Below are 24,642 nucleotides of genomic sequence, written 5' to 3'. Positions count from 1 at the left end.
GATGGGTAGGGAACGGGGAATTGGATCTGGGAGGAGTAGGGGCGGTGACGTGGTCAAAATGACATTGTCTCAATTCTCAAAGAATTCTTTAAAAGTAAAGTTGTTTGTGTTCCTCTGTCATGAAGATATTTCATCTCCAAGCTCACTAGTTTCCTTTCTTATTTTCTCCAGAGAAGCTTGAAATAACCAGACAGCACCATTTCACTCTCACTTAGCCAAATGTTCATACGTTTCAATATTAAGTTACTAAATTCCTTCCCCAGCCAAGAGGAGAATGGAGACTGTCGAATACATTTATCTCGTGTAGTTCTTTAAATGATTCGCTCTATGGATTACCAGAGCTCTGAATGCTATCAAGAGGATCTTTCCTAACTGTATGTTCAATCAAATTAGAGAACCAGCAGCAGATACAACTAAACCTAGCAGAGAAGTCCAATGTTGCGAGTCTGTTTCTCTAGAATCACCTTTGGTATCAAAGACTGCATTAGCCTTGTGTTACACGGCATCAGTGATCTAACAATATCTGTCCATGCACTAGAAAGGGCTGAGGATCTGGTAGTTCCTGAATCCAAGAAGCTCTATGCCATGCCTCGTCAGTCCCAGTTTGTCCCTGAAGGCCTGGGGTACTAGAGAACTGCTGATTTTTAGTCCACATTAGGAGACCAAATAAACTGGGTTCCGATGGAAGCCAGAGGTGCAGGCAGCAGCAGTGAGAGCAGCAGAGGAGATGCAGTAGTCAGGTAGTAGTGAAAAGGAGTAGGCTAGGGCTGGAGAGATGGCTCAGTGGTTAAGAGCATTGCCTGCTCTTCCAAAGGTCCTGAGTTCAATTCCCAGCAACCACATGGTGGCTCATAACCATCTCTAATGGAGTCTGGTGCCTTCTTCTGGCCTGCAGGCAGACACACAGACAGACTATTGTATACATAATAAATAAATACATCTGAAAAAAAAAAGGAGTAGGCTAAAGCAACACCTTCCCATAAAGCCGCTTTGTGTCTGAGCCTCCAGCAGAATTTCTGTTCATTCTGGAAGAAGATCTTCCCTATTAGTTAACCCTTTCTAGAAATACCCTTAAAGACCTAGCCAGAGGGTCTCTTTGTTGATTCCCAAGACAACCGAGTTGGTAGGTTAACTACTACTCCCTTTTTAAAGGCTATTGTCCTCAAATAGTATCCTGTATTCTTTACCTTTTAAACTCAGACTTTTAGGTAAGAAAAGAAGGAAGGGAGAGAGCAAGGAAGGGAGAAAGAGAAAGACACGGGGTGGGGAGAGGGAAGAGGAGAGAGAGAGACAGAGAGAGAGAAAAAAAACAACGGAAAAAATATCTCACTGACTTATAATGCAACCCAGCAGAACAGAGTGCTGTTAAGGGACAACAATCAGTCCAGGAAAAGGCTAGAAAATGAGCAGCTTCTTCTGTCACCACACAACCTGTCCTCATCATGCTGTTGAACCAGGTACCCCTCCTGAGATCATGTTCCCACTTACCATAGCAAAAAATAAGTATTTAAGAGGCCACAGGCCTGGTGCCACCAGAGGAGGGGTAGACCAGTAAAGTCCTGAACTTACCAACCCAGCAACAACAGAAGCCCACACCCAGGGCTTTGAGTTGGTTCACTCCGACATCTACCCCATCTATGACCTGCTGGGAGGCTTGAAGAACCAGTTCTGTGGAATTAGGATCTCCACGACTCAGGGCAACCACAGGATACCTGAGAGGAGTTATGTGAGGGTCCAGTACTGATGGTGTAGCAAAAGATAGAGGCCTTGAATCAGATCAAAGCTTTAATAAACATTTACAAGAACACCCAAGTATGGACAAAAGTGTGTGCTCTGTGGCACACAACAGCTCCTAAGACCTCTAAGACAGAACCGTGATGTGAAGAGGTGGGAAAGATGGAGGAAAAAAGTGCTTTTTTTTAAATTTTTACTTCAGTTTTTTATTTTCTTTCGGGGGAGGTTGTAAGAGTAGAGGACAGACATGGAAGGTCTGGGAAATAAATGAGATTGGAGTACATGATGTGAAATTCCCAAGAAACAGCAAAAAAATGATAATAAATAAATATTTAACAAGCCAATTGTGATATAGCCAAAACTGGCTCCATCATAGATTCTGCAGGAAGCTCATGCCCTAAAGAGGAAGGGAAACCACACATACAATCGGTGATAATTTATGGCTGACTGCAAGAAGCATTGCATAAATTACCTCATGCTAGACTATGCTTGATAATACAACCAAAGGTTCCCGGAAGCAGTCACAGTCTTTTGTGGTCACCTGCACTCCTGCTCCATGCTCCATTCTTTCCTGGAACCAGGCTAAAAATAAACAACCATGGTGGGGCACCTGAGGTTGTGGCAGTGCCGTATGGCACAGCATAAAATAATTTCTGCACAAAACTGACACATGACTTCTCTTACACGTCTCTAGTCATTTCTAAAGTGGGTAAATACCCTGGAGGGACCTCAGGGATAAGTGTGGTTACAATGAGAGCAAGAATTTTGGAAATGGGATGGAGTCACGTCCATCAGTACAAGACACAGAAGGGGTGTGTAGTGAGTTGGGCAACATGAAGATGGGTGATAGTTGAAAGAAAAAAAGGGGAACTTCTGAAGGAGGTGCTGCCAAGCTGGGTTTGGAAACTATGGTACCGGGAAGAGACGTAGAGAAGTTGAAAATCCTAGAGCCATGGAGACAAGGTCCTAGGAGAAACGGTACAGAGGGGGCAGAGGATGAAAGAAAAGGATCAGGAATAGAATGGCAGCAGGGTTGTGAAAAGCACTGAAATCTGCCTGAGGGATCAAAACTTAACTGAAGATGACAGAGGCAGAGGGCACGGCAAACAGATAGGGTAAGAAGCAAGAAGAGGTGCTGCTGGGCACCTATGAGCTGGAGGCTGGGCATCACAGACCTCCTCCCCATCACAGCTCACTTCCTAGGACCAGTGTCCCCGAAGACAACTAGACCTCTCTGTTAAAAGTCAATTGTCGCTGCGGTTTTGTATTTGTTTTCCCTTTACATTTTATCCTTAAAAATGTCCTTGTTTATCTTCACATGTGTGCATTCATGTTTGTCGTTCATAGAAATGTCATCCTCAAACACAAAGAAGAGAGAATCTTGCCCTCATTTTGAAATTACTCCCTCTCGGGGATGTATACAGCTTGGTTTACTGAAAGAGCATTGTGAATGATTGGAGATTTGGAGGCTGAATTGAAGGATGACTGCCATAAATCTATTAATGGAGTTAAAAATGTCATAGAAGAGTCAAAAGAAATGTACTGATTAATTAATATTTATACTTTTATGTTCCAGTAAGTACAGAAGTGGTTTATTTTATATTTTAGTAGATCTATCCTTGAATTTCAGTGTTAGCATCATGTGATCAAAGTCAAGTTTGTCACACTTACCTAAGTCAGAACATTCTTGCTTGAACCAACAGTGACTTGAAAACCCTGTAGGAGTAAAATGTATTCCAGCGAACAGAAACCCCCTTCTCACATCGTGTCTTATGTGCATTCCCTATAGAGTGAGGCCTGTTGGGGAAGTTCACAAAGGGAAGTCCCAAATCCTAAAACCCACGTTTATATCCGCCAGGCCAACTAACCACAAATGCTCTGGCCTGAAATCCCCTGTGCTGTGAATTTCTCATTAACGATATTTCTCCAAGGTTTTCTGGAATTTGTAGCTCTCCACCACATTAGAAATGGGAATTTGTCCAATCCCAGAGAGAGCCTAAGGACGGTGTGGACTGCTGAAATTGAAGTCCTACACTGGACTCCGAGAATCCCAGTCTAAGTGCTGCAGTACACAAGACAGCCTACAGGCTGCTGGCAACCCCATGCTCTTCAGTGAGGCTGTCCTAGAAGATTGTCCTGAGTGGGGGACTCTCAAACATGCCCTCTCTCAGCTCTGAGGCCAGCAGCCTGACATCTAGGAGTCTGTAGGGACATACTCTCCCCAAAACCTCTAGGAAGGAATCCTTTCCTTTTCTAGTGTTCTCTAGAAACCCTTAGCATCTGTCAGCTCAAGACTGTGTAAATTCTATTTGTTTCTGTTTACACACCAAATATCATCTTTTCCTCGTATCACCTGCATCCCTCTTCGTTCTTCATGTGAAAACAATAGTCATACTGGAATTAAGGCCACACAAATTCAAGATGGCCTCATCTTGGTGTCTTTTTTCAACATTATGATTTACATTTTTTTAATTTTTGTCTCTGTATTTGTTATCTACAGTTTCTTTATACAATATATTTTATTCTTTTATTTTCTTCCCCCAGATTCTTCCCTCTTCCCTACCCACCCAACTTCACGTTCTATCTCTCTGAAGGAAAGATCAAAACAAACAAAAAGAATATCCTAGGAGAAAAGATCTTCAGAGACTCAGTTTCTAAGCAGCAGGGCGGCATGGACATAAGGAGATTCCGTGTAATTCACATGAGTGGCTGTTAGTGGAGGCAGAGAAGTGCAGAGCACACAGTGTCATCCAATGGAGTTGAGAGCCGACCACATAAAAGACTGGCGCACCAATCTGAGAGGGAGTCAGGGAGGAAGCCTGGGAGGGACTGTAGGAAAGAAAGGGCATGGGGAAAATGATGTGATTGCATTTTAATTCAAATATATTTTTAAAAATAAAAGACTATTACAAAAAGAGCTAGAAATCTGCAGCAATGCATTGCCATTTGACAAGGCTCCAGAGAAGCAGTAAGAATACCATGCCTATTCCAGCCGCTGTCCCTGAACTCATTTCTGGGTTCTTTGCATATCAGTGAGTTGAGGCTGCATTTCATTCCAGAAGACTTGCATAACAGAGCTCAGGAAGGTTCCTGTGTTCTAAAGGAATGCCAGCTATCAATCTAATAAACAAACATTACAGATGCTATCTGCCTGTGGATTTGAACTCCCCACCAAGTAGGCTGAGTTGCAGTTATTTTCCCGGCAAGGAAGAGAAAAATTTCAGCCTGAACAATTTCCTTTTCTTTGCCTGCATGTGGAAGTGAATGCAAAGTCTGCTCAGCCAAACCCAGTTACTCCACTTCATGTGAAATGTTCTGAAGTCACACTGTTTGAGGGTGGAGTCTGGTGTGGATGCTGTCAGTTAGTTCACACATCACTTAGGAGGTAATTCTCTTACAAATGCCTGGTTGCTCTCTCTCTCTCTCTTTCTCTCTCCCTCCCTCCCTCCCTCCCTCCCTCTCTCTCTCTCTCTCTCTCTGTGTGTGTGTGTGTGTGTAACTGTGTGTGAGACATCATACAGGTACTGCCATGTTTCAGTACCCAGAGCACACAAAACACACAGATAGATTCCTGATGGTGAAAGTGAAATTGCTTTCATAAATGCTTAGGTCACAACTGACACTTCATTCCCAAATGATCTAGAGAAGATTTTAGTCATGAAAGCAGACGCTCATCTAAACTTACCACCCAATGATCTCATCCTGCAGGGTCCTTGACTCCCTCTTGTTAAATCGGGCTGTGACAATGATGTGTCTTTGAAGGGCTTTTCTCTTTACTGTCTAATCACAAGGATTTCTAAGCCACGGTCATATCTGGTTTCTTTCAGAACAGGGTCAATCTAAGCAAATGAGGCAGCATATTGAACATAGATTAAATGTTATATTGCCTTGATGCCCTGATAAACAGCCATTTCATTCTGACAGTATCTTCCCAGGACAATTGATAGGGTGCATGTGCATCACATGAGCAGAAGGTACTCGCTCAAGTGTGCTTTTGCTACTTGTAGGTCAAGTCTCTTTTCAGACAAGACCTCCTCCCTTTGAAACCAAACCTTGGGTCCATGTGTTTGGCAGATGATTAAAGCGAGCTCTGTTTATAGGTTTTTCTTTGACCCAGTAAAATCAGCAAAAGAGGGGGAGAAAAAAAAAACCTGTAGTGACTTTCCTCTCTGCAAAGATTTTCAACTTTAATAAATGTTGTGATGATACTCCAACATGAGCAATTTGGGTTCGTGCTGGCAAGCATGCCATCAGACCGCCTAGCTGGAGGAGCTGCATTTAGTGAGACTGCATTTGATTTACAACCCCGGACTAGATCTTCTTCTCACATGTGGGACAAACCATTCTCCAAGGCTTGGGCTGAAGGACTCAGTTTTATCTGACCCTTCCACATCACGTGGCCACCTGGAAACCTGTGCGGGAAGTTAGCTTAAACTGCATCGGTTTAAATAGCCCAATGGATATTATTGCCTTTCCACCATATAACTTCATAAATCGTATTAAATTTTAGAAAAGTAAATGTATGACTTTAATTAGTAATTATATAATTGCTATATTATTATGTAAGTAAGTAATAAACATGCCATTTGCATATACTTGGAGAGACACAATGATCAAATAATAATATTTAAAATATTTTTATCTAGAAACTAAATATTTGAAAGTAAAAAAAATCTGTTTGGAGCTAGATTTCTCCAAAATTCAGATGTGCTTATCACAAAAGAAAAAATATAGCCATTGTAAATATTCATGTCAGGAGATAATTTTTAGGCTCACTTTCTTATATACTGAGACCAGACTCTCAAGACCAGTGTGGGTATTAAGTCTTGTGTAGTCATTTTCAGAAATCCATAGTTTCAGGAAACACCATAAACAAGACTATGCACAGAGTGTAATATTGAGTTTTAAACATAAAATCTCTAAGTAATAACAAAGTAATCGACACTAAGACAAATAATCAAAGAATAAGAAAAGTTTTTAAATAACTAAATTAGGGAGGTCACAATATCTCTACCGAAGAAAAGAATTTAAAAATAAAAGAGCAGTTTAGTTGGGATTTACTGATTAGAACAACTGCCTTCGAACACTACCTGTAAGTACCTGGTCGCGTGCTCAATCTGTTGTGTTGTTGACTTAGCTTGTCCCCCCTCCCAGCCCAGGAACCCCAGCAACCTTAACACTCGCCTTTTAGCCATCTCTCTCAAGACTCTAGATTTTCCACTTTCTTCTCAAATTCTAAGAATGGTTTTGGGACCCTTCCAACAAATTTCCTTTTCAAATATCTCAGTAGTACTGGTTTCCAAGATTCAGAATAAAAATAAGTTCAACACACTAGCTAACTGCCCTCCATGAATTCATTCCAGGAATGGGGGAGGGAACTACAGTTGCTGGGGCAGCCTAGGGGTGGGGGGTGGGGGCGGTCCGTTGGCCACCACGACAAGGAGAATGCAGCTCTGTGAGAAGCGGATTACTTCCAGACAGGATTCCTTGGGAGCTACACCTGCTTGCTGACCAAGAAACACTCCTCAGCCAACACAGAGAGCAAGAATTCTCTTTCCTGATGGGAAATTTTGCCACCAAGTTTCAAAGCCGGCTTTACGCAGGGAACCCAGGTCTCGTCTTGGGCAACCACACTGTCCGTCTAATGAGGAGTTAAAATCAGTACCACTTGCAGCTCCTTTGGAATTTACGGCTTCCCCAACTCCTGTTTTCTGGACTCAGAATCAAATTTACGGCCTGGAACACAGAGTTTCCTACAGGACAAACTTTGAAATGTGCAGAGAAAAAAAAATGGCTCTTGGAGAATATTAAATATCTCTTACAAAACACCACACTGATGGGTAAATGCGAGTGTAAATGAGTCCAGATAAAAAGTGTTGAGTTTCCATTGAGGTACTCAGGGGCTTAAGAGTTAAGGGGGAAAGTTTTGTGAGGAAATGTGTCTTAGGTTATGGCAAATGCAAAACGTCTGCAGAGGCATTCGAGAGGCTTTGCATCGATTAATAAGACACCACTTTACCCTCCTCAGTAACTAATGAACCAGACAAGTAAAATTTATGTGTCAAATCAATGCAGTTCGTGAACATGAATAAAAAATCTTGACCTACAAACTACAATTAAATATAAAATATTTGGAGTTGCCCTGGCTCTAAAGTAGTTGTGAATTCAGCCATGAAGAAGATGAAGGTCCTTACAGAAGTTGATTTTATTTAAATGTGGTTTTGAAATTATTTTCAGTTTACTCATCTAAGGATGTGAATGGGAAAATAAAACTGAATCAACCATATTAAGTAGGTGCATAGGTCAACATCTCCTCCTTTATAGTCCCAGAGGAAGAAGAAAGCAGTTAGACTTCTGTGAAGTGCAAAACTAAAATAAAACAGAGAACAGTGTTGCGGAATTGCATCAATTTGCAAGTTCTGCACGTGACTGCGCCCCCTCTTTGACACGAAAAAACATAGTGCCTCCTTTATGTCCAGTTGGCCCTGCTTTTCATCTCTGATGATTTCATGCATGTACACAATGTAATTAGACCATACCCGCTCCTCCCTCTCCAACTCCAGCTCCTCCTGAAAGCCCCTCCTGAAAACATCCCTCTTCCAGCTTCATGTCCTCTTCAGTTTTCTCTTAATTTTTATAGCACACTGAGTTCAATTAGCTGCCCATATGCCCGTGAGTGTGGAGCCAACCACTGGAGGATGGCATGCAGTGTCCTGCAGGCCATACCGCTAAAGAAAATTGTCTTCCTCCCAAGAACCATTAAATGCCAATGGCTCTTATATGTGAGGGTGGAGGCTTGTGAGCTCCTCCCCTACCCATGCTTGAACGCTGTCTGGCTTGATCTTGAGCAGATCCTGTGCAGACACCCACAGCTGTTATAAGTTCATGAGGTCAAGCATTTTGTCATGGCCAACGCTATTTCTCAGTAGCCCTCCACAGCCTCTGACACATATGATGGGCACATTTGCCCAGTGCATGAATGACAGAGACACCAGTAGCTGTCACTTCCTTTTTATTGAGACTTTACTAAAGTTTCCCCAAAGGCTGTGCTGTCTGCTTCAGAGATATAGAGCGTAACCAAGACCTCTAGTTTCCAGAGGCTGATGGTGTCAGAAAAAGAAGACACACAATAAACAGATCCAAAAGAAAGAAAGAAAACAGCACGAAGGTCTGGAACAGTATGCAAAAACATTCATGCAGTCTACTTATGCGATGAAGCTCCTGTAAAAATTTTAGCACACACTTACAACCTCCCAACTTTCTGTACCACTTCAGTAACATCTGTCAGTCAGTCACTGTCCTGGTCCAAGTGTATCTTTTACATTTATACTTAGTGGTCCTACAGGAAACTTCTTGACAACAGGGTCGATTTCAAGAGTCATGCTTGTCTAAATCCTCATCTATTATTTGCATGACATTATATGTAATAATTATTTGTTAACTATTTTAAAAAGCAAAGAATAATTGTGAAACATGCTGATTAAGCTTTGTAAATTATTCCATTAAGCCAGATGCATAACCTTTAATGTAATAAATTCATAATTCACCAAAACTATTGGGTAAAATTCTCTCAGGGGAAAATGGAAAATATGTTAGCCATGTGTAATAAGCTTAATTTTCATAGGGATCTATGCAGAATTATGCATGCTTTTGTTTTGGTTGGTAAGGATAACCCCACCCTCAAATGTGTCACAGAGAAGGACAATTCTTCCTAAAGGTCCCAGTTGCTCCTGGGAGGACAAATTAGCTGAAAATCATACCCCTCACATTTTCATTATGACAAACACCAGCTCTGACCATAATTTGCTTTCAGCTTTCCCAAGCAAAATACAATTCTATAAAGAAATTACAATGCAAGAGGGAGGTTCTTGCTAAGACTTCTGAGAAACACAAGCCTCATAGTCAATCCATTGTGCTTCCAGTTCTTATTCTAAACAGAATCTACATATTTAGTGAGATGGGTGGGTAAAGTCAAAACCAGGCCAATTTTAGCCTAATACTATCAGCAAGAAGAAAGAGGTGCTGAGAGCGTGTGCGTAGGATTCCGAGTTGCCTTTTCAAATGGTTCCCTTGACAAATGGCTAGAGTCCAAGTGAATACGCATGGAGGAAGTATGAAAATAGCACTTCCCAAAGCTCCCCAATGGGGCCTATTTATGGAGCATTCCAAAATGCTGTAGCTAAGACCAATTACAAATAGACCATGTTTTCGAGAGTTGGCATGAAAATGGAATGCCAACCTTCAGTGTAAATTTGGGGTTTGAGAAAAGGCAATGCTGTAGATGCTACTTTTCCCAAGCAGAAGGTACTTCCCACCATGGCACTGCAGTGGCATCGTGAGCCATCAGAATGAAATCCCTCAGATGTGTAAAAGCTGGGGAATCCATTTCTCAAAACCAGGCAACTTCCTTATGCTTCAGGTTTCCACACACGGAAACAAGTCATATCTTTACTTGGATAATGTCTTGGAGAATGAATGAGTACTCAGAATTTCTTCAATGTATTTAATGCCCCTTCTCCACCATTCATCTCATGCAGTGTTTACAAAGCATTTCATAAACACCAGCCACTGTGCTGAGCAAAGGGAATGTAATGGTGATACAGGCCCTGATATCAAGGACCTTTCTAAGTAGCAGAGGAGACAAATGCACCCCAATATGACTATTCTAGAAGAATAGTTCTGCTAAGCAACTTTCCCACCGGGCCCTATTGATACCTTGAATTGAATATTTATTTGTTGTCGGAGCTGCCCTGTGCAGTATTGAACACCCCTTGATCTTTACCAATAGCTTTGCTGGGATCCAGGTACTATGAACACCTTACCGAGGTGACAACCAAAACTATCTCCCTAAACTTTCACATATTCCTAAAAAGTAATCTCACGACTAGTTGTTAGCTAGGGCATAAATTATGACCCAAGATTGAGACAGCATGAAAGGTACAGTCCTTATTCCATCTAGAGGAGTTATGGATGCTTTCCTTGAGTTTTGAAATTCCTTTGTCCAACCGATATAGTGAGGCCCACAGACTGTCCAAGCTTCACAACTGTCTCACACATTCAGAGAACCTAATTTGGTCCTATGCAGGTTCGTCCACTATCAGCCCAGAGTCGGTGAGCTCTCACTAGCTCAGGTCAGCTGTTTCTGTGGGTATCACCATCATGGGCTTGACCCTTTTGCTCATATTATTGCTCCTCCCTCTCCTGGACTGGTCTCAGGTAGTGCAGCCCAATGTTTCTTTGTAGATATTTGTATCTGCTTTCATCACTTGCTGGTTGAAGATTCTATGATGACAATTAAGGAAGTCATGAGTCTGATTACAGGGGAAGGTCAATTTAAGCATCCTTTCTACTGATGCTTAGAGTCTTAGCTGAGGTCATCCTTGAGGATTCCTGGGATTTTCCCTAGTACTATGTTTTTTGATAGCCTCTTATTGACTCCCTTAATCAAGATATCTCATTCCTTTCTCTCCCTCACTGTCTTTCCCCCTTCTGGAACATCCCATTCCCTCATGTTCTCTTCTCCCCCTCCCCTTCTACCATCCCTTCTATATCCTTTCTAATTTTCTCAGGAGGTCTAGTCTGTTTCCCCTTCCCAGGGGGATCATGTATGTCTCTCTCCTTGTTACCTAGCTTCTCTGGGATCGTGAGCTATAGGCTGGTTATTCTTTGCTTTACATCTAATATCCACTAATGAGTGAGTAAATACCATGTTTGTCTATCTGGGTCTGGGATATCTCACACAGGATGATTTTTTCTAGTTCCATCCATTTGCATGCAAATTTCAAGATGCCATTGTTTTTTACTGCTGAGTAGCATTCCATTGTGTATATGTGCCACATTTTCTTTATCCATTCTGAGTTGAGGGCCATCTAGGTCGTTTCCAGGTTCTGGCTATTATCAATAATGTTGCTATGAACACAGTTGAGCAAATGTCCTTGTGGTATCATCCACCACGATCAAGTTGGCTTCATCCCAGGGACACAGCAGTGGTACAACATACAAAAATCTATTAATATAATCCACCATATAAATAAACTAAAAGAAAAAATATATAATCATCTCATTAGATGCTGAAAAAGCATTTGTAAATTACAATACCCCTTCAAGATAAAGGTTTTGGAAAGATCAGGGATGCAAGGAATATATCTAAACATAATAAAAGCAATATACAGCAAGCAGAAAGCAAACATCTAATTAAATGGAAAAAAAACTCAAAGCGATTCCACTAAAATTAGGAACAAAACAAGGCTGACCACTCATTCCCTACCTATTCAACATAGTACTCGAAGTCCTAGCTAAAGCAATAAGACAACAAAAGAGATCAAAGGGATACAACTTGGAAAAGAAGTCAAACTTTCACTATCTGCAGATGATATGATAGTATACATAAGTGACCCCAAAAATTGACAAGGGAACTCACACAGCTGATAAACAGTTTCAGTAATGTGGCAGGATACGAGATTAACGGAAAGCATTAAATTTAATGAGAAGCAGCACAGCTACGTTGCCAAGTGCCTATTCTCTGAAGTGTATGGAAGTTCATTGAATGGTATAGACCATGGGTCTGGTTAAGTTTGGTGTGTTAGATGCTTATTCATTTGCAGTTTGTTTCATATAATAATGTTTATAAAAATATTTGAAAAGAGCCTCTACCAGATACAGAGATCCAGATCATGCATGAAGATAAATAGGTGTTCCTCAGGGGATGGGAATGCATTTTCATGAAGCAGAACCGTGTGTTCAGGAAGCTAGGCATTCGGTTTCTGTTGCATGTGAACTAAGCAGTAGAAAAGAAAGCTAGACAGCCGATGATGACCCAGTTCCAGAAAAGCCACGGGTCTCATGCCAAGGGATTCAGGGGCTTGGGTTTCACTCTGTGGGTGATGAGAGGCTACTGAAGGATTTTAAGCAAGAAATTCGTATGCATGAGTCACAAAGACTGTGTGTTCAGTTGGCAAAACAGTTTATGGGAAAGTCAAACATCCTGTCAACTACCGCCTGGCCCATAACAAATAACCATTGTGTCTGGGTCTCCTCCCCGAACGAGGCTTACAGATGATGTCTCAGAATCAAGTTCCCGGGGTTTAGCCTGCCTTCAAGAAAATTCATTGCTGTCCTTCCCTCTGTCGGATTTGACTTTACAGCAGCTGTGAGATGCAGGTTCACTGCTGGGTTGCTGGAAGCCCTGCCATCGGGCAGCAAAAGGAAGAAATACACATGGAGGAGAAACCTAAATGGATAAAGGGATTTTCAGAATGCTGTTTAGCTCATGCCCTATTTATTAAATTCCAGGGCAGAAATTTCCCTTCTAGAAAGAGGAACTATGCTGCTTGGATCTAGGTGGCCTGTGGCAGCCTGCCAGATTCCCAAATGAAGTAGAAGTCATCACGAAATGCTTTACGAATGAGAAGCATAGGGGCTGCTCAGTGCTATTTGGCCCTCTGACATTAATTCTCATTATCTCAAAATGCAAACATGCTCAAATTTCCAGCAGATGAAATTATTTTCTCCTTGACATCAGACATAAAAGAAAGAAAAGTAAACAGAGAACAGTGACAGCAGTGAGCTGGTGATCATTTTTCTTTAATATTTCAAATTCAATTCTGCAGCAACCCGTGTTTCATGCTAGCGATTTGGATGAGAAGATCGCCGTCGTGCTCTGATGAAAGTCTTGCCTTTCCAGTTAGCTTAATTAAGGGAAGGAGAAGAAGCCAGGAGAAAACGGTCTGCTTTAGATCAGAGTTGGAGTCTTGGGGTTTGCAAACACACCGCAGATTGTGTTGTTTCATGCTTTCAACATTTTTCTAATGTTGGGTAGGAAGTCCAGTTCCATTTTCAAAACGAGCTAACCCCATGGGTCTGGGGACTTTACATTTCGTTAAATGTGAGTGATTTCTGAGACAGCAGACAAGAGTCAAAAAAAAAGTCTATAGGATTGTAGGTTTCTACACAGATTCCAAACTCTAAGAATGGATGGGCAATTGTCACTGCAAGAGGAAGCCTCTGGTCTCAAAGCTCCTAAGCATTATCCTAAGCATAACAGAAACTGGGCTGTTTAACAACCTCAGACCACGTCTAAATGCCTTCCTGTGCAACCCCACCTGCTATGGTGACTGTGGTAAAATGGCCTCCAGAATGTCATCTTGATGCCCGGATGCTTTACTTCTCCGGTGCTCTGTGACATACTGTTCCTGTGTGTCAGTTATATACTCAGCATGACCAATCATCTTGGCTTGTCTGGGAATTTCTTGATTTTGCTAAGAAGTTTGGGGGTTAGCCCCAAAAGCCCTTTTTCCTAGCTCTCAAACATTTCCAATTCTATAGGAAAGCAAAGTAATCGGATGACTTTTTTTTATATTGCATGCAGCAAACAGTAACTTGTGGGGAGAGAATGGTGATACATTAAGCAGGCTAATGTTTCATCCCCAGAGCTTGTCAAAAGCTTTGCTTGATCATAAACATTAACAGTTATATGGTGTTCAAAATTTTCCTCATTTGTTCAATTTGTGAAGTTGACGCTTGAGTCAGTCAGTGTTGGGCAAGATAAAAAGTTCCATTTACTATTAATAGTGCATAAGAAGCAACAAAATGATGCCAAAGTGACCAAGCATTTTAGCTCCTAGTGTCCTACCAATAAAATGTCTCTCTTCTCATGATCAATACACATTTTATACGTACACAAGGGTCCTTTTGGGGATGGACACCATAGTGGGCATTCTATACGTAGTTCAACTATTTCAGATGAGAAGTTCCACACAGTGATGGATAATTAATCATAGATCTCTGTTTCCTAAATGATTAAATTATTGAAACATTGGTTTATCACTCACTCCGATAGTACTGTACATTAAACTAAGAATGACAATGGAAGGGGTATGAAGACCTTAACAATAGTTACTTTCTTCATCATGGAGATCTGCTGATGCTAATTTCTTGAAATCAGTCTTGGGAGAAATTAGAATTAAAATGTAGGCTAACACTGTCTAAGTATCTACTGAAAACATTATAAAAGAAAACGTTGCATATAACAAAATCTGGAAACAAAATGACTGATATACTGAAAATAACCTAATTTTTTTAAAAAAAAAAAAGACTTTTTAAAGAAATGAACTTAGCTAAGGTAAAACTTATTTTCAAATCATACACTGACTTAAATGCAAATTTCAACCATTTTTTTACAGGTTCATACACAATTTAAGTTGCATCACAAGCAAAGTATTAAATTCAGTATTTTCCCAAGAAATTTTCAGTCAACTCCTATTCCATGGCTAATATTCCACTAATGATTTTGAAAATACTAACTAAATAAACTATTGCTTAAACCTAGAATTATTAAAACAGCTTAACTTTTTAGAACAGTTGAGTGAACAAAAAAACTACAGAACGTGTTTAAAAAACTGGCAGTGTCAGAGGGTTCAAGGAGAGCCTCCAGGAACTGGTGCGATGGACAGGAGCAGATGAGCCATTCGCAACTAATTGTCTCAAGCTGGAAGTAAAATCTGACAAAGATATCAGAAAGGAATAAGGAATGTGAGAGAGAGAGAGAGCAAAAGAAACAGAGAGAGAGAGAGAGAGAGAGAGAGAGAGAGACAACTAGAAGCTAATTTAATTTGATGATTACATGTAAAAACTCCAAATCATATTGAGTCCATGCAATTTCAACAATATATAATAATAATAAAGAGACTAATGTGAGATCTAAGTTTTGTAAGGAAGGAGTAACTTACTATTATTTAACTGCCTCATGTCACATGTCCATTAACTTGTCAACTTTATATTCAGAAAATTATAAGTTGGGTGGGCAGAGTAGTACACATGGAAGGTTTGGGAAGGAAAATCCTTAAGTCTTCCTTGAGCTATACAAGAAAAAAATGCATACCCACTGTGTGCTATATAAAAATGCTGTCTCAAGAAAACAATCAGCAACAATAAAAACATACATACAAAAAAATCTATAATCTTAATTCAATTTAAATAAAATAAAAATGAAAGTTTTTTCCTAAAAACTTCACAATGATCTCTAAAACTGAGGTGAGAAAATAAATGGCAAGGTAACAAAATAAAATATTTGGGATGAAAAACAGACAGAGAAATAGATCTGCAAAATAAGAAGTGAGAAGGGGGAAATAGAAGCCCATTCTCACAAAACATCAATAAACACAATGAAATCTTTCAGCAGAGATACTTACACACCAGTATTTCATATTCCTTATATTTAAAGAACCGTGGGATATCAACGGGATGTCAACAGAATTTAAGAACACCGTTTTTGTGTCTTACCTACAGGAAGGTACAGAGGCCTTCCTGTGATCTCCTGTTCATTCCTTGTAGTTTCCAGTTGATGGGTGTTCGGAGAAGAGCAATATGGTGGAAAGAGCGTGGATTCCCAAGTCATCAGCTGGTGGAGGGAATAACAAAAGAGCCAGGCAACAAGTGGTTGCATCCTGATGCACAGGCTTAACAACCAATTTGGATTTGAATGCTGGTAAAAGAAGAACGAAGATGGGCATTACTTGTCAATTTCTGTAATAAATACTCTACCTGTGGCTGATTTCAGGCAACCAAAGTAGTCTCTCTCTCTCTCTCTCTCTCTCTCTCTCTTTCTCTCTCTCTCTCTCTCCCTGTGTGTGTGTGTGTGTCTGTGTGTGTGTGCGTGTATGCATGTGACATGAACAAATAAATTTTGTATAAAGAATAGATAGAGTTAGAAACTCCATTCATCAATCATGTCATTATAGTAGGCTCAAGGAGAAAAATCACACTAGCGTCATTATCATAGATCCTGAAAAAGCAACCTTCACTCCTTGAATGGCAGATAAGAACTCCAAGAATAAGTGGATACTCCAACAGCATGAGAAAGGAAATGAAGAAGTAAATCACTAGCTGGAAACATTGGGGCAGAAACAGCAGTCAAACGCAAGGATGCTCACCCCTCTTATTTTGTTTGACATTGCTCTGAAGTCCAAGATATGTAGATTAGACAGGAAAAAAAAGTTAAAATTAGCAAAAATTCTTGAAAAGAAATATTATGCATGTTATTGGTCATAAGAAAAATCTTAAATAGAAAAATTTTATCAAATGAACAGCTAAGGAAGAGGTATACACAGTTATTGTATCTTGCTCCGTGACTTTCAGACCTAAAATAGAATCTGGGGATAAAAACTTCTACGTAAGCATGTGGGAAATGCAACTGGATCCCAGAATAATCACATAAAGACACTCTTCTCCGGCTCTCTGGTCGCTCTTTCTAGTCTGTCCATTGTGCTTGCTTTCATGCTCACTCTGCCCTCCCCACGCACACACTGCTCACACTCACTCTGCCCCCCAACACATACACAATACGTACCATGCACATGTACATAAACTTAAGAGACTTTGGTCATCTGACAGAGATGAGGAAAACAACATCTTCAGCCATTTTATCTTACCTGCAGAGAATTAAGAAGACAGCTCAATGTTTATATTTAATTAGAAAGAGTCTGGAAAACAAAAGTAAAAAAAATAAAACTTGAAGGTTTCCTCTGGATTTTCCAGTTCTTTTGGATGGACCACTTCCTGTTTCACCAATCATTGAGTAGGTTATCTGGATGGAGACTGAGAGATTGCTTCATTTCTTGGTATGGAGGACAGATGTTGGAAAGCATGATCTAGGGTCTGGGTAAGAAGAGTGAGTTCAGCCACAGGGTGAGAAGATGGGTTAAAGAGGAAAAAAAAAAACTGCTAAGTAAGGTAAAACCCTCTATGAACTTTTTCATTCTCTTCCCAGAATATGCAGAGGAAACAAGTCCCAAAGTCATTGTCAATGGCTTTTTAGAAAGACTTCAGGTCAGCCACATTCAGGGAATTCAGCCTCCTCCAGAGAATCTGGTTGGATCAAGCGCTCCTTCAGTCTCAGTCAACTGGCCTTGGTGAACTCTCATTAGATCAGTCGCCTTGTATCAGTGGGTGATCGCTCCCCTTGCGGTTCTGATTTCCTTTTTCATGTTCTTCCTCCTTCAGTTCCTCCTTTGGACCTTGGGGGGCTCAGTCCGGTGCTCCAATGTGGGTCTCCATCTGCATCGCCATCCATCGCCGGATGAAGGTTCCCTCTGATCTTGCCCTCCCTGCTCACGTTCTTCTTCCTTCTGCTTCTCGCTTGGACCTAGGGAGTTAAGTCCAGTGTTCCAACGTGGGTCCCTGTCTCTATCTCCATCCATTGCCAGATGAAGGATCTATGGTGATAAGCAAAATATTCATCAGTATGGTTATGGGCCAAGGCCAGTTCAGGCACCCTCTCCTCTGTCCAGAGAACAATCTGGGGATCTCTCCTTGGACCTGGGATCCCATTTACAGTCAAGTCTCTAGTAAACCCTAAACTGACTTCCATAGTTGAGATATATTCTTCCCTGAACCCATATCTATCCTTCCTCCCTCCCCCCTCCCAGTCCCCCGAGCATTTCCCATTCCTCCCCTGCTCCCTTCTCTCTAACCCTCTCCCCTTCCAACTACCCTCCCACCCACCCCACCCCCCATGCACCCGTGGTTACCTGGATCTCTTGTCTATTTCCAGTCTCCAGGAGGAAAACTACCTGCATTTTCTTCAGGTTCACCTTCCCAAACTAACTCTTTTGGGATCTTACCTGCAGGGGTTCACTGCTAATGTATGCTAATCCAACCAGTTTCCTCAAGGAATGCATCTGTAAAATCTCTATCTCTCTGTATCACAGTCCACGTGAGTAAGCACATCTGTATTTCTAAGCCCAGAAATCTTTCCTGCTATCCTACTTGACGTCAAAGTAGCATTACAGACAGTTCCCAGTACAGCCAACTGGTTCCACTTTCCAGCAAAGCCTCCTTGACTGCTCTGATTTCTTCTGCTTTAGCATCTCCTCTTTTGTTCCTCTTTTCTGTGCAGTGATGACCTCTGACCCTGGAAGAATGTAGAGTTACAGATGCAATAGAAATTACACAAGATAATAAGATAAAAGGAAAAACCACTTATAGACCATGGGCCTTAGATTGGGACCGAAAATTATCCTAGCCTTAAAAATGGGCAACTTCGTTTCATAAAAATGTAGACACTAAGCAAAGTTTGTTTTAAATTATGGTGTTCTTCATTAGAACAGCTTTTGTTCTCTGTGTGCGAGAAAGAGGCGGGCAAACAAGATCAAATGGCTGCCATGCCGCTGAGTTGTCCTCATTTCTATGATATACAGTGGTGTGTGGAAAAGCCCTCGGAGGAAAGACAGCAGTCTTATATTATCTGGTCAGAAATAGAGAAGCTTGGGTATAAACTAATGAAGGTTCTGTATTAGGTATTATGATGGAGCCAAAGCAGCGCAGATACAATCCTACTCCTGGATAATGTACTCAGGAGAGACCAAATAGTCATCTTCAGTAAAGACTGTCTGTCCATACCAGGGAACATCAAAAAATCTCATAGATTGTAAGTTCCTGGTGGAACACTGAACAGGGAACTTCACAGACCTTAGGGACCAAAGAGGCTTCACAGAAAGACAGCGGCCAGCAGTTGTATAGTAGTTATAAGGAAGGAAAGGAGATCCAGGAATGTTCTGACTTCTGTTTCATTTGTCAGAGTGTATCTCCATTCTCCAAATCCCTCTGTCATATTGGCCACCTCAAACAGCTTTTATTCCCTGGAGCAAGGCTTGTGTCTACCTGCACAGTACTCAAATCTCAGCACTCACTGTGCTAGACTTGCATTAGTCTGAGGGTGGTCAATTGCTATGCTTCCAACCATGATATAACTAGGCTTTTATGCCTGCTTTTTCTCTCTCATGATCTCTTCTCCAATGACTTTGGCCCTCTACACTATTACCCTCTACACTATTATCCTAGTAGAAGTCACATAGTCTGTATCCCAAGTAGCTTCTGCTTGCTACTTTTCTTAAACCCTGAAAAGCTTATATACAGAGTTATAATTGTAAATTTTAAAAAAAAGAAGATTACAGACTAACCACTGAGTCAGCCTGAGTAGTCACCAACAAGGATGGACCCCAGTACACGCTGCACATCAAGTATGCAATACCTACCATGCTAGTTCTTCCTCTTGTCGCTAATTGCCTCTCTGCACCTGAAGGAAAGGCGATCCTGACATCTCAACACCTCGCTGATGCCTCACATTTCACAGCTGGCTGTGTCCAGTGAAGAGTGCTGAATCTGTTCTCACTTCTCTCACTTTCCTGGAATAGAAACTCTACCCTAATTTCAGTTGTCTACGCATCATTCCCACAGGTAAGCTCCACTTACAGGGGCTTCCATCCCCCAAGTCCTCACTCCATGCACACCCCCAGTGTAGCCACAGGCCAGTTCTACTGGCTGTTCTTAAAGATGTGTGTGTATGATTCTTCCTATTGAGAAACAGGATAGTTGCCACCTGGATTCTTCTCATTTCCTAGGGTTTAGAAATCCATCTTCTTGAAACTTGCCACCTGTATCACCCTGTAACTGGTGGCATATTATGAGATGTTGCCTTCCAGGTACCTCTGATCTCATCTAATTAAGTGCATCCATGTGGAATACACAAACCAGACTATCATCTAAATAGTTGTATAATGGGTCTTTTAACTAATGTAGGTCTTGGACTAAAATAGCACAGTGTTGTGTTGAAATTAATTTATAACCTATCAAAGACTGTTTCTGAGTTCTAGGAAGAGTATTTTCAAAGTGCTGTGGAAAAGTTATAAGGCTTCTTGAACATCAAATGAGTCTTGCAACAAAGGTTCTGATGAATTACTATAATTAAAAAAGCACCAAAGTGTATTAAATTTCATGTTTAAATATACAAGGGATGGAAAATTAAGGGAGAAAGGGGCAGTTGGCAAAGTACAACTCGGGACTTGCCAAAGACCAGACGACTTGAAGTGATCATATCTATTACATGCCATACCCTGTAAGTAACAGCCAGGAGGATGTTTTCTGCAAACCCAGAGCTGGGTAACAAATGTAGGTGCAGCCCAGGCTCGTGATATGTATTCAGGAACACTTGAGAGTAGAAACGGTGACAGAAGCCATGGTTCAACAAAGAAATCAGTGCACTGGAGACTGCAGCCGAGATAAATGTGGAACAGAGGCAGGTGTCTTTGAAGAGAAGCCCTTTCTTTCCCCATCACCAAGCCCACCCACCTATGCCCAACACTTTCACATATACCATATGGACAGCTGAAGTCCATAAAAAAGAAAAAAAAGACATAGATTTGATAGGTAGATACGTAGATAGATAGATAGATAGATAGATAGATAGATAGATAGATAGATAGATAGATAGATAGATAGATAGATAGAATAAAGTCTGTTGAAACAAATGATAGCCACATAAGAGATGGATGTAAATGGTCGCTTCTGGAAGGTTTTGTAGTAACCCTGACCTTTGGGGATGCACATTTGGCACAGATTTCAGAATCTTTAAGACCTTGCGTTTGGGCTATACCATTTCATAGTGCCGTATCCTTATAATTAACATACTGAATACACCCATGCTTTTCTTCTAGTTCGCCTGGCATCATCATTTGGACAATGGAAATATAGATAAGAAACTATTAATTATCTGCCAGAAACTAAAAATGCTAACTTATCTTTTTGGAGAGAAAAATAGATCTGAGCGTACATGAGAGTTCTAACTATTTTGCACAGAATAAATAGCCTCCTTTCTGTGTTCTAGAAGGCGTGGGGGAGCTGCCACTTACCTCACACTCTGGGTCTACGTCTGATCCCTTTCTCTCCCTTATTACTTGTAAGAGATAAAAGGACGACCAGAACTGTATTTAGCTTGGGATCCTAGTTGTTTTGGAATAGCAGTCAGCATCTTTGAAAGCATCTCATTTCTGAAGACTGGGTTGTTAGACTTCTCTAGGACTTGGTGCTTTGTTTGAAGTCCAGCTGAGTGAGGTTGTGTTTAGAAAGTTGTTATCTAGGCTCTCTGCTCCTCCCTGTTCTAGAGACAGCCGCTTCTTTTTGTGCAGTGCCAGCTTCGTTCCAGAGACACGATGGTGAAGGTCGTAGTGAACGGACTTATTGGACGCCTGGTTACTAAGGCTGCCTTCACTTCCGGCAAAGTGGACGTTGTTGCCATCAATGACCCCTTCATCGACCTCAACTACATGGTCTACATGTTCCAGTATGACTCCACCCATGGCAAGTTCAAAGGCACAGTTAAGGATGAGAATGGGAAGCTTGTCATCAACCGGAAGGCCATCACCATCTTCCAGGAGCGAGATCCCGCCAACATCAAATGGGGTGATGCCAGCACCGTGTATGTTGTGGAGTCGACCGGTGTCTTCACCACCATGGAGAAGGCTGGGGCCCACTTGAAGGGTGGGGCCAAAAGGGTCATCATCTCCGCCCCTTCTGCGGATGCCCCCATGTTTGTGATGGGTGTGAACCACGACAAGTATGTCAATTCCCTCAAGATTGTCAGCAATGCTTCCTGCACCACCAACTGCTTAGCCCCCTTGGCCAAGGTCATCCATGACAACTTTGGCATCGTGGAAGGACTCACGACCACAGTCCATGCCATCACGGCCACCCAGAAGACTGTGGACGGCTCCTCTGGGAAGCTGTGGCGAGACGGCCGTGGCGCTGCCCAGAACATCATCCCTGCATCCACTGGCGCTGCCAAGGCTGTGGGCAAAGTCATCCCAGAGCTGAACAGGAAGCTCACGGGCATGGCTTTCCGTGTTCCTACCCCCAATGTGTCCGACGTGGATCTGACATGCCTCCTGGAGAAAGCTGCCAAGTATGACGACATCAAGAAGGTGGTGGTGAAGCAGGCATCCGAGGGGCATACTGGGCTACACTGAGGACCAGGTTGTCTCCTGCAACTTTAACAGTGACTTCTACTCTTCCACCTTTGATGCTGGGGCTGGTATTGCTCTCAATGACAACTTTGTAAAGCTCATTTCTTGGTATGACAATGAGTTCGGCTACAGCAACAGAGTGGTGGACCTCATGGCCTACATGGCCTCCAAGGAGTAAGAAGCCCGCCCTGGACCACCCACCCCAGCAAGGACACAGCAAGAGAGAGGCCCTCGGCTGCTGAGCAGTCCCTGTCCTAACTCAACCCTTGACACTGAGCTCTCCCTCACAGTTTCCATCCCAGACCCCCAGATAGCAGGAGGGGCTTAGGGAGCCCTACTCTCTTGAATACCATCAATAAAGTTCACTGCATCCCCTATTTAAAAAAAAAAAAAGAAAAGAAAAGAAAGTTGTTGTCTACTTTAAATAGTCCCTCTGCCTGGTAGGAACTTAGAGGAAGCCCAGGGGTCTGGAGGACTCCTCGACCCCAGCTAAACATAGAGCACAATAGTTTAGCTTTCAGTCTTATCTCATTGGTAAATTCATTGAACTGAGCTGGGGACAGGCTTGCTGCTCTGACTCACTTCTCATGGTCAAGCTGACATTAAGTGGCACAATGGTTAGAACATCCCCAACAAATTTCATGCGGTGTAGCATGAGTTTTACTAGGTATTAATACTAAAAATCCGGAGTCAGCTATCAGAGGCTGAAAGCTCAATAATCAGAGAAGCAGAGGGGCCAGTCACTAGACAGACCTTTTTCTACCCCCATCAATGCTCAGACCAAAGAGGCGATCCTGTCCTCAGACTGTCTCTTCAGACTGCATCAGACTGCACCTCAGACTGCATCATTAGACTTCACTGAGCTTTTGTCTCCTCCTGCCTTATATTCCTCTCTCCACCCAGCCGTATTCCTTCCTGTCTCCACCTCCCTACTGCTGAGATTAAAGGTGTGTGACTCCCAAATACTGGAAGTAAAAGTGTGAGCTGCCACCACCTGTCCTCTAGTGGCTTAGCTCTGCACTCTGATTTTCAAGCGAGCTTTATTTGTTAAAACACAAGCAAAATATCACTACAATGCTGCAATTTCATTCTCATTGCAAACTATTAAGAGGTGTGAGCTGAAGTAATTGCATTGCAAAAGCTCAACCCCCACAAATGAACTAATCAATTCATGGGTTAATAAACTGATCAATTCATGAGTTAATGGGTTCATCAATTCATGGGTTAATGGACTATCAAAGAAGGAGCTCATTTGGGAAGCTTGTGCTGTCTCTACATGAGGTACCTGTACCAACCCGAGACCCTGCAGGGAGAGGAGTCTTGCCCACAAGAAGACAGTCACAGAGAGACCAGGACTCCAAAACTACAAAGAGTAAAATTTTCCTTATAAATTACTCAGTCTATGGAATTCACTTAAAGCAACAACAACAACAAAAAAAAAAAACTGATCAAAACCAAGAGTGCACCTTCTCCCTGAGGACACTAACAGGCTACACTCTGCTCTGCCTGTGCCCTCAGAATGAAGGGAGCTTGAGAGATGGCACATTTCATTGGGTTTATCTGTGTGCATTTGTAGCTCTTGAGATGCAAATGAGCAAATTGCCCAGAAAATCCTGTTTGTCTCCTAGTCTACCAAGACAACTGGGGCCTTCACACTAGATAGCTGGACATGCGGATGGTAAAATAAAACACACTATGTTGGGGACACAAAGAAACTTCCCAACAGTCCCCACAAGCTAATCACAGGAGCTCCGTCACACTACACCAGGCATTCTTGCAGAAGGAGACTTTTCACCTTCCTTGTCTTTGGCCTGGAAATTTCCCATAATTTCCTTACATCTTCTCTCCATTCATAAATGCTTTCTAAGGATCCAGGGGGCAATTACTACTTAGCACAAACATTCGTGTGTGTACATCCCTGAACTAAAAAGAAAGATTGAAGCCAGGCGTTGGTGGCACAAGCCTTTAACCCCAGAAGGCAGCGGAAGATGGATCTCTGTGAGTTCAAGGCCAGCCTGGTCTACGGAACTGATTCCTGGACAGACTTCAAAGCTTCACAGAGAATAAACAAAATAAAAATAAAAATAAAAAGATTGAGAGGCACACAGAGGAA

At 41.9% G+C, this 24,642-nt stretch overlaps 1 long non-coding RNA gene and 1 pseudogene across 1 annotated transcript in view; both read left to right on the top strand.

Moving 5' to 3' along the window:
• Window positions 1-24,642, top strand: part of LOC125417385 (uncharacterized) — a 200,008-nt gene that overhangs the window by 120,619 nt on the left and 54,747 nt on the right. The gene's annotated exons all lie outside the window — the stretch shown is intronic.
• Window positions 21,698-22,902, top strand: LOC148119785 (glyceraldehyde-3-phosphate dehydrogenase pseudogene; annotated as a pseudogene).

Source organism: Myodes glareolus, chromosome 14, assembly GCF_982192425.1.
Source record: "Myodes glareolus chromosome 14, mMyoGla1.1, whole genome shotgun sequence".
NCBI classification, from domain to species: Eukaryota; Metazoa; Chordata; class Mammalia; order Rodentia; family Cricetidae; genus Myodes; species Myodes glareolus.
The sequence above is the reverse complement of the archived record's forward strand: the minus strand, read 5'-3'. Positions and strand labels throughout refer to the sequence as shown.